Source organism: Neltuma alba, unplaced genomic scaffold, assembly GCF_004799145.2.
Source record: "Neltuma alba isolate B1F8T4 unplaced genomic scaffold, ASM479914v2 tig00010329_pilon, whole genome shotgun sequence".
In the NCBI taxonomy this organism is placed as follows: domain Eukaryota; kingdom Viridiplantae; phylum Streptophyta; class Magnoliopsida; order Fabales; family Fabaceae; genus Neltuma; species Neltuma alba.
The window spans coordinates 118,278-129,258 of NW_021635240.1; the positions used below are offsets into that span (position 1 = coordinate 118,278).

Here is a 10,981-nt window from a genome sequence, read left to right on the forward strand (position 1 = left end):
TTATGCTACGTGCCTCATGGAGTATTTTCAACTTTGAATTGCTGATCTGCAGCCTCATATCTCTCATTCTAAGTTTCAATGTTCATATTTCCTCCCCTACATCACGCCTCAACTAGCCTTCCGTCATCAATTTCTCTTCTTCTCCACTCTCTCTTCATCAGTTTTTACTTCTTCTTCACGGTCTCCTTTACCTTCTTCCACTTCTAATCAAGGATTTCATGGTTTCTTGCAGGTCACAACAATGGGATGGGAGAGAAGAGAGGGAGAACTGCCGTTAAAAGAGCGGAGACGGATAGCCATTGGTTCCTTTTCCATTGTCTTTATGAGAAGCCAGTAGCCGTGGGGAGTTTGAGACAGATTTGTTTATGTTTGTCAAGGTTATCATTTTTACCTTCCAACCCTCTTCCTCATGATGATTCTCAAGATCTGATTCTTTTCATTTTTCTCAAAATTTTAATTAGACAGACTGTGGGCAGATCTCACTGTGTTTATGAACAGTCATCACAGGGGGATTTTCTACTTTTAACAGGAGGCTATTAAAGCTCTTCAATCGGTAAGCCGGCTTAGATCTATGGTTGCAATATTTTTCATTTGTTTCTCTCTCTTCTAGCCGAGTAAAATGTTGGCGGTGATTCGGTGAATAAGACTCAAGAGTAAAGTCTAAATGTGTTGGTTTGTGCAAGGGAAGAACAATGGGGGAAGAGTCCATTGCTCAACTAAGATACTTTGCTCAAGGATGAGGGTATTCATGATGTTTGATTCTTCACATTTCTATGACTTCGATTTTGTTGAAGATAAATATCTATGTTTGGTATTAGAAATTATTCCCATTGATTCTAAAGCTACTTCATTCTTGATGGTTCCATATATTAATTTCGTTGGGTTGGTTTGTCCGTATGATTTTAGCATGGTGAGGGTGTTCTGGAAAACTTAGTATGACTTATAGGGGATGTATTAGTATCATTTAACAGTAATTTGTCTATTTCCATGGGGTTTTAATAGAAACCTTTGATTGTTTTGGCCAAAAGAAAAAATAGAAACCTTTGATCTCTTTTATGGAGTTGAAGTTGTGGAGGTAAATACTTTCTTCCAAAATGTATTTTAATATGTACAATTTCTTTCCTTTTCATTTTATGTAGTTTTGAGTTTGTTTTTCTACTTGCTATAAGATGTATTTTAATAGGTAAGAAACTCAATGCTTTGACCACATTTCATAATATAAGATGTCATTGTTAAACTTGCTATTACTTTCCATCAATAATACGCTGATATCATGCAATAATACTTGGTATGTATGAAAAAGTGTTTATTTCCTTTTATTTCAAGATTTTGGAGAAAATTTTTTAAAAAATGATTGCAAAGTCTTTAACCATTTTACGGGTTTTTGGGTTCTAATGTAAACTTGTATGCAGTTTAATTGTGGATGTGACAATTGATAAAAGGCAGTTACCTTTTGACAAATCTTCTCAGGAAATTATTTATGTTTAAATGTAAGAATGCTCTCTTCTCTTCTTTTAGGGCTTGTGTCATGGTTTATGATTGGAATTTATGTTATTGGTGGTCAGGAAGGTGATTTTATGGCCAAACTTGGCCCACCTATCTTCAAGTGTTCATGCATACTAGAGGTAAGCCGTGGGCAAAACCCTCTGGTTTTTCCTCCCCATTTGATCTTATGGTGATAATTGGTAAACCCGGTGCATGCATTGGTTTGTTTTTTCTCTTCTCCAGAGAGAATGGATACGATACATGATTGACCTCCTTGTAATGTAATGTTTAACCATTATAAATTGCAATTAACCACATTTCCATCCATTCCCAAAGTTTGGCTCACTGATTCATTTTATACAGCAAGCTTAGGCGGTGAATACTGATTTTTACATGCTGGATGATGAGACAAAGTGGAAAGTGATGCCTCCCATGCCAAAACAGAACTCACACATTGAATTTGCTTGGATGCTTGTGAACAATCCTATAGTTATTGTTGGAGGCACAACAAAGAAGCATCCTATAACCAAAAAAATTGTTTGAAAAGGAGAAGCAATGCAGTTTAACTTGAATACTCTGGTATTGACTGCTCTCTTATAGAACACTTTGGAAATATATTTAGTGTCTGCGTATGTGTTAATATTTTGTTACGAATGTATATATTCCTTCATCTGTTTAGTGCTCATTTTAGTATTTTTTGGGTATCTTCATTTGGCACTAGGATCTAGCTTGCAAGGGGGAGACCAACATGCTCCATTGTCAACTTTTGTTTAAATAAACTAGGATGTACTTATTACAGTCCCTGTTTTGTTTAAATATAGTTTTAGGACACCTGTACTTTTTTTAAGTTTATATTCTGCGGGGAGAGATAGAAACCACAGACTCTAATTGCAAGTTAGAGAGCATCATACTCTGTTGTTAGTTTTTGTTTAATTGCATTGTTTTGTCAGTTTTGGCAGACTCAGTCAGTGATTGGGAAGTTAACTTACCGTGTGAAAAGCACTTTAGTTGGATTTTGGAATGGATGACTATACTTCACTTTCGGACAGCAAGACAAGGCGCCAGATGGTCCCTCTCCTAAAAAGGTCATTGGAGAAATATGGAGAATAAAGTTGAAATTGACTCTTGAGCATTTGTGATTGATTATCGAATCTTTTTTCACTTTTACTCTGGGTTTAACTTCTTTTCTATAATTACAGTGCTTTGGCCTCTGTAATTACTTTTCTGCCAGATATATAAATTATTCACCCTATTTTTATCTTTTCAAATTGCCCTCTTTGTCTCAAATTTAATTTCTCAATAATTAAAGAAAAAGAAAAACTAATTTCCTTCTTTTTAGTAATTTTTCCACTTTTCAAAGGAATTGGGAAAAATCTTGGATACTTGAGGGTCTTTTTTTAATTCCATATTATCTTATAATTTCTTGGGATATCATAGGAATTTTCTTGGGATTTTATCCTTCTTAAAAGTATTTATTTGGAATTTTCCAAATAAAAGACCTTAAACTAGCTTAAATCGCCCTTAAATTCCTTTGTAATTTCTCTAAGGGTAATTTGGTCATAAGACCAATTTTATAATCCCATATAATTCTCAAGGAACATTTTCATTATTTTTCTTAATTTTTTGAGGCTTGGAAATATTTTTCCATAATTATTCTTGACCAATTTTCCTTAATTAGTCAAACTTTTCATAGTTGGCTTGGGAAACTATAATAATTATTTTCCACCAAAATTCTTCTATTTCTCCTGGTCATTTTTTACCCTTAATTATTTAAGAACATTTCTTATTCCTAATTATCATAGTATTGGATGTGACATTTCTTCCCCCTAAATAAATTTCGTCCTCAAAATTTGAAGCGTATCTTATTAGAAAAGTTCTAGATACTTTTCCTTTATCTCAGTCTCCATCTCCCTCATAGCTTCTTTTAGTATAAGACCTTTCCAAACAACCTTGACTAGCGGAATCTGCCTGTTTCTCAGCTGTTCGACTTTCTGATCAATGATTCGTTTTAGTATGATGTCAAAGACGGATTGTCTTGGAGCACAATGTCATCATAACTTATGACATGTGCAGGTCTAGATGGTACTTCTTTCATTGGGAGACATGGAAGACATCATGAATTCGGCTTAAATTCAGGGAAAGGGTCACTTATAATCTATTGATCTAGCCTTGGACAAAATTTGAAATGATCCAACATACTTTGGACTTAACTTCTTAATCTTTAGGGATCAACTGACTTTCATTGTTGGTTACATTGTAATCACCAACCTCAATCTTTAATGGTCTCCTTTAATGTCTGAGTAGCTCTTTTGTCTACTTTGAGCCATTAGAAGTCTTTACTGGATAACTTTAATTTATTAGGAAGTCTGATCCACTAAATTAGGACCATACTTACTTCTTTCATTGAGCTCTATCCAGCACAAGGGAGATCTACACTTCCTCCTATAGAGTGCTTCATATGGTGCCATTCAGATACTTGCATGGAAATGGTTATCTTAACCGAATTCGGCTAACAGTAAGTACATATCCTAGTTACCGTCGAAGTCAAGCACATATGCGTGTAGCATATCTTCTAACATTTGTATCATTCTCTGTGTCTACCCATCCGTCTTAGGATGGTAGGTTGTATTGAATCTGAGAGTAGTGTCCATTTCTTTCATAGGGACCTCCAAAACTTCAAGTAAATCTCAAGTCTCAGTCCGAAACAATACTACTTAGGACACTCGGTAGCTTAACAGCTTCCTTAACTTTCATCTCCCATTTTCTATTAGATTTAGTGCATTCTTGCCAAAATGGCTAACATTTCTGGCTTTTGCACTTTCTCACATTTTTCCCAGGGTCACCCTTCCTTGGGCTACTCTTGCTTGAAACACTGAACTAAACAGTGCTAACGGGAAACTAAGGCACTGATTCTGATAGGCTCAACCCCAGTACTTTGCTGTCTTAGACCCTTTTCTTGATCTATCTTTAGTCGAGTCTTCACAACTTACATTCTTGTCTCTTAGCTCATCTTAAGGATTTACCCGTCAATACTTAGTTTGTCTCTGTATCACATGGGTTCTTCCTATATCTAGAGTTAGCCTAAATGTCTCTTTTTCAGGTCTTATGGCTCTAACTCCTCTAACTTTGGCTTTCTTCTGTTAATCGGAAGGAAATTGAATCCAGCCTAATTAATGATTTTTTGGAAGGAAGTCGTGGGTACTCTCTCGGTATTGGTTTACAACCGAAGGAGGTTTTTACATCCTCAACTCATCCATGGTCCTTATCTTCCCAAAGTAGTACCATACTCTTAAGATCTCTGGGAGACTTTTGACCATAGGACTAAGTATAGTCACCTCCTCTCAGTTGGTCACCTAACTAATAATTCCCCAAAACTGTTCCAAGAACCAATACCATTCTCTTAGACTTCATGTCAATTCCCTAGGCTACCTATTTGTCTCTTTAGGTGCCTAAGCTAATTTGTCTTAGAAGTTCTCTTATTCCTCTAGCTGCTCTTACTATTTCTTACTATTTTAGAATGTTATAGAGAGACGACTTGTAACTTCTCTTTCCTCTACTTTCCTTTTCAGTAGGAGCATACTCTAACATGCATAATGCCTGACATTTCAAATGTAAGGAGTGCAAGCTCTTAGTGGTTGATATGTCTGTAGTGTGCCAACCAGACATCTCATCCTTAAAAAAAGGGAGCCTCTCTTTCTGTTCGCAGTTGCTTTTAGAAGTCATAGGGAGAGGACTTTGAGATTCTTCTTCTTTCTACTTGCTCTAGTACTCTGCTAAGCTCAGATACATCTAAGCCCAGCTTCATTCTTGGCTAGTCATACTTCTATTGGGTAAGGTCAACTCTGCTTGCCTTGTCTCGGCTGCTTCCCTTTCCTGCTTGGATAGGGTACTTTGCTTCATCTTGAGCAACGTAAATTCTAATCTGGAGGACCAATTCCCACCCTCTCTAGGAAAACTCCTAGCCAAGACCTTATCCCCTAAAAAAGGGTGCCTCTCAACCTAAACCCTAAGCGACTAAGTGTCTTTCAACATTAAGGGGAACATACCAACCTCTAAGCTAGTCCCCTGTATAGCTATCTGTCTCGTCCTCTTCTTCTTGATCCTTAAGACATTTCACTAGGGCTCTCCATCTTAACTTCACTATCTCAACATCCCTATTCATCTATTCTAGGACTTGAGATAGCTACTTTATTATGGTGCCTTAGCCCTAACGAGGCTGTAAGAGTTTGTCTAGCTTAGGTTGCCACTTACACCTTCATAATGGTGTAAAGACTTAACCCCTAACTGTCTTATTTAACTCCTTATCATTACTTTTCTTTTTTAGGGGGAATCTAGTAACTTTAAATAGTGACTACTACTCTCTTCCTGACTTCTATTTATCTTACTCTCTGCTACCTCTAAAAGTCCTTATGTCTTGTTGGGATACCACCTCAACATCTGAAAGTTATTGTGTTTATCCGTCATGACCAGAATCCTTGTTTGTAGTGATGGAAGTTACCACCTCATTTGGTAATCACTTTGTATTCGTCCATCGCCACTAATTCCCTTGGTTTATTATGACAAAACACACTTTTCTCTTAACCTCTGCTAGTCTCATGTAGCTTCATTCATCGTACCATTGCCTGTCTGGGCATCCGTTACGAAGTTTAACTTAACTTCTGATTTAACTCCATTTCTCTTGAGGGTAGGATCAGGGTCTTATCCTTACTGTTATGAGACGACAACCAATTTAATCCAATTACCCCACCAACTTCATGGAAGGCATATATATCAAGTCTAAGGCAATATAACAGTGCTCATAACCAACTATACAGTTTAAGCACACATCGGATGCAATTATCCTATTATGTGTTGGTGTGGACACATGTATCTCATAAGGCAATGTATTCATAATCAAGCCAAGTCTTTTAGCTCAGGCATACAAAATAAAAGAATGACTAGCACCCTAATTAAACATTACAATCACTGGGAAGTTGTTAGGAATGATCGTTCCTTGGATCATTTCCAAAGACTTACAGGCTTTTTTCCCTGTGATGATAAATACTCGTCCTTGGGTGAGTGACCTTGGCTTCTCTGTATTCTCTGGGCATTCTCTCGAGAAGTGTCTGGGCTTACCATAACTGTAGCAGACATTCTATCTGGCCATACATGGTCTATCACCGTGACTCTTATCACAAGTTGGGCATTCCTCGCCATTTGAGGGCTTGTCTTCCTTCTTACTCTTTTAGTTGTCCCATGGCCTCTTTCTCTTCCTGTTGGCATTGGTAAAGGTGCTACCCTGATTTCCCTTCTCTGACTAGGTGTAGACTTAACCATCAGATGATGGTTCAAGCTATTCTCCATAATTCGGCAAGCCTCAATGTTGAAGTGCTCGAACTACCTAGGAGCAATCATCTCCCTTAAAGACTGCTTTAGTCCTCTGACCATCTTTTTGGTCATCCACGTCTCATCCTCTCAGTAATGTAGGTAACTGGAGTAGTGGGAGAGACAGATAAACTTAGCTTAATACTTATCAAATGGCTTATTATCCTTCTGCTTCAGGGTTAGGAATTTTGCTTCCCTTTCATCCCTGGCTGACCTCGAAAAATGTTTCTCATGGAATTGCTCTAGGAACACTTCCCATGTTGCTCTCGTGTTCTGAGCATCCAGAGAAGAATCTTAGTATTCTTCCACCAATGATCGGCGTCCTTTTCTAGCTGGTAAATAGCCGTTTGGGCTTTCTGCTTAGTTGGACAGTCCATAACTTTAAAAATCTTTTCCAAGCGGTTAATCCAATTCTCTACTACTTGGACATCAACCACTCCATCGAAGGATGGCAAACTGTGCTTGCAAAAGCATGTCATCCACTGCTAGATGCTGTCAGGGTCTACTACTGGCATTGCCAATCTAGGCAATTGTTCTGTTGCTTGTGCTGCTAAGCTTTCTTCCTCTGGCTGCCTCCTGTCGAGGTTAGCCACTGCCGCTACTGTCGGTTCTACTATTACGGCGTCTTTTTCTTGTTTATGGCTAACTTGTGCCTCCCACATTCCTTCAATAGCCTTTTATTGTGATTATAAGTGATCCAAAATTAATCATATTGGATCAGGATGGACCCTTATGTCGTGTCCTGAGGGTCTCTCCGGCAAAGCATTTCATCAGTTCTAACCAACACGCTAACTAAATGGATAGCATAATAGAGGAACAAGAAATAAACAACATGCTTGGATTTCATTTAACAACATATGCATTCATAATACATCATTCAAGCATACTACAGTCATCAGTCACAACAATATAGTTTAACATACATAGCCATCAAACATGCCAGACTAACCTACTCAGGTTAGTTGTATCAAAACAAGTCCTACCTCAGTTTTACGAGGATCTGACTATCTAAAAATAGTGAATCTTAACAAAGTTTTTAAGGTACTGGATGTAATCCTCAATACCCAAATCCACTATCTGATTCAAGCGACAAAACTCATATACCCAGAAGGGTAAATATGGAAGCATGTCCGTCATTGCAAAGATCCAGTCCTTGGTGTCTAGATAAGGGTTACCCAGTCCTTGAGTCTAATATAACACCTTTACTCCCTGAAGGTATCCTAGGTAAATGTTTGGGTCTTGCTGATCCTCATCTTTCCTGATATGTCGACCCAAGAATTCCAACTTCTCTCTCAACTGATCCTGACTATGGATCTTAGGCTTAGTCGAAACAGGGATAGGTATTGTAGGTGTCAAGGGTATCCTTGGCTTGGTACTAGGTCCAGAGATGTTGCTTGGGTGTACACTTGGGGTAACAAGCTATCTGAGACTGAATGTCAAAACTAGGGTCTACTGGTTCTTGATACAAACCAGTTGTGGGATCCACCGGGTTACTGGGTACAGGAAGGTGCATTAAATCCTCAACAGTAACCCCTAAAAGGTTAGCCCTATGCTCTGGAAAATTGTTGGACTCCTTTGTTAAGTATCCTGGGCTAGCAGTCCCAATAGTCCATCCTATCGGATCCTCTTTTGTGAGATCAATTATGTTAGTATCCACATTATTAACCGACTTCTTAGATCTAGCATCCTAATCCATTGTGTTTTCCATCTCAATTCCTGCAAAGGTTTGTTAGTTTCTCCTTAACTAACCCCGATATCTAACGCATAAACTCAAGCAGACCATTCTATCCTATGCTAGAACCTCCGCTCTGATACCAAAAATGTCACATCTTATTATCAGATCCACTTAGGGTTTAATTAAAATCATTTTAGACCACCTTGGATGGTCTTGGGCTCAAAAATCCATGAAAAACATTGATTTTCAGATTTTTACTGTTCATTGAGTAAAAATCCAGTTTTCTGGCCCAATTGCAAAAATTCATAACTTAATCTAGAAAAATCAAAGTGGAGTGGTTCAAAATTCTATAAAAATATCTTTGAATGATCTTTCAGGAAAAAATAATCTTGTGAAACAATTCCATTTGAAAAAGTGTCAGATTTTTGTGAAAGTCACCTCTGTCCATTTGGCAAAAATCCTTTTTCCCGATTCTGAACCTTAACTTTGAAAACTCATTAAAAATTGTGTAGTTGGCCATTTTTAACATGCTACATATAGATTTAGAGCCCATGACGTGAACTTTAAGCATGCCAAATATCATGTAGAAAATCGTTCAGTAACTTAATAAAACGTGGCTCTAAACTGGCATCCTGCTCGGGGATTACAGCTCCAACCATACATGCTTATACATAACCAAATATCAATGTTTCCTCGTGGTTCATCACCATATTTATACTTGGATTTGCAGCCTTCCTTTTGATGATTCAGTCCCTAAAATTTTAAGTTACATATGGGGGATGAGATTTCAATGAAATCCCAGTAGCAAGATCAATCAATCAAAACATTCCAACCTTTTGCTATTAATAGGGAACTACTTTACCTCATACATGTAGCACTCTAACATGCAATAGCCAAGACACATAAAGTAAGGAGTATAGCTACACAATCATCATCATCATCATCATCATTTAGTTCAACCACACAATAGCACATGCAATTGAATAGCAATCAATGTAACACCCAACATTAAGGTCAATTAAATCTTACTACCTTGATCCGATGCTCTTTGATTTTCTTGTTCTTCTTTCTTGCTTCCACAAATGCCAAACCCTAACATGGCAATCCACAGCAAGAATCATCAACCATTCCACATAAAAACCAACAACATAAATCAAGGACAACCTTTGTCCCTTAAAGCATCCATCTTTGTTCTTTAAATTTTAGAGTTTGTTTCCTTAAACCCTAAAAATTCCCTCTTGACTCATTCCTAGATGATTTTTCATGTAGATTCCAAATATCTACTTATATTTAACAAAATAAAATTCCTTCTTTTAGTTTTGAACCGACCGAACCATTAGGGTTCATTATCCAAAAATTTTGACTTTGATTCTATGGCCTCCAACACTTGTTCTTTAGGTTTATACTACACTATTTTCCATTTTGAACACAATGGAAGCCTTAAAACTTCAAAAAAAACCACATCCTAGGGTTCATCTCTTGCTTTGGCCGAAATGGTCTACTTGTAGCATAATAAAGAAAACACTTCAAAAATAACCTACAACCACTTGCAATCACTAGGATCTGTCATACTTTGGAGTGTTCTAGCAAGATTTAACAACCAACCTCTCTCCCTACTCAAAGAGCATTTCGGCCAGCACCCAAAGAGAGGATAAACAGAATTTTTCAACCATCAAACTCAAGAGAAACAAGCAAAGAATAACATAGAATCAACTACTAACCTTAACTCCAAGCTTTCTTGATCCAAAGTGGTTGATTCTTCCTTGTTTCCCCCTCAAGCTCTCTCTTTTCCCTTTCTTCTTGCCTTGGTCGAACCATTAATCAAATTTAGGGGGAGGAAGAGCTCATTGAGTGCACAAAATATCCCACCTACCAACATTAATGATTTGCCAAGTGTTAAATGCTTACTTAATCTTAATCCTCTCTCTTAATTAACTTAATGCCAAATGAAATTAATTTCAAAAATCAAGATCCTCTCCAATCAAGGCTTGACACTTGGAAAGCTTTAATTACCATCCATTAGAGGCTTGACAAGTGGCAACTTGTGGGCCAAGTAAAGTACAAGACTCTAATTTTCACTTTATCGGTGCACTTTTACTCCGAGTTTAACTTCTTTTCTATAAATACAGTGCTCTGGCCTCTGTAATTATTTTTTGTTAGATCTATAAATTTCCCTCTTTATCTCAAATTTAATTTCTCAATAATTAAATAAAAAGGAAAACTAATTTCCTTCTCTTTAGTGATTTTTCCACTTTTCAAAGGAACTGGGAAAAATCTTGGATACTTGAGAGTCTTCTTTTAGTTCCATAATCTTTTATAATTCCTTGGGATATCATAAAAATTTTCTTGGGATTTTATCCTTCTTAAAACTATTTATTTGGAATTTTCCAAATAAAAGACCTTAAACTAGCTTAAATCGGCCTTAAATTCCTTTATAATTTCTCTAAGGGTAATTTG

General features: G+C 37.1%; 1 long non-coding RNA gene across 1 annotated transcript; it reads left to right on the forward strand.

Annotated features, from left to right (window-relative positions):
- The first annotated feature begins 394 nt into the window (after nucleotides 1–394).
- On the forward strand, nucleotides 395–2,002 carry LOC114755740 (uncharacterized). Its single transcript, XR_003741353.1, has 3 exons — nucleotides 395–553; nucleotides 1,038–1,075; nucleotides 1,858–2,002. It is a non-coding gene; the product is annotated as an uncharacterized LOC114755740 (long non-coding RNA).
- Nucleotides 2,003–10,981: the final 8,979 nt, after the last annotated feature.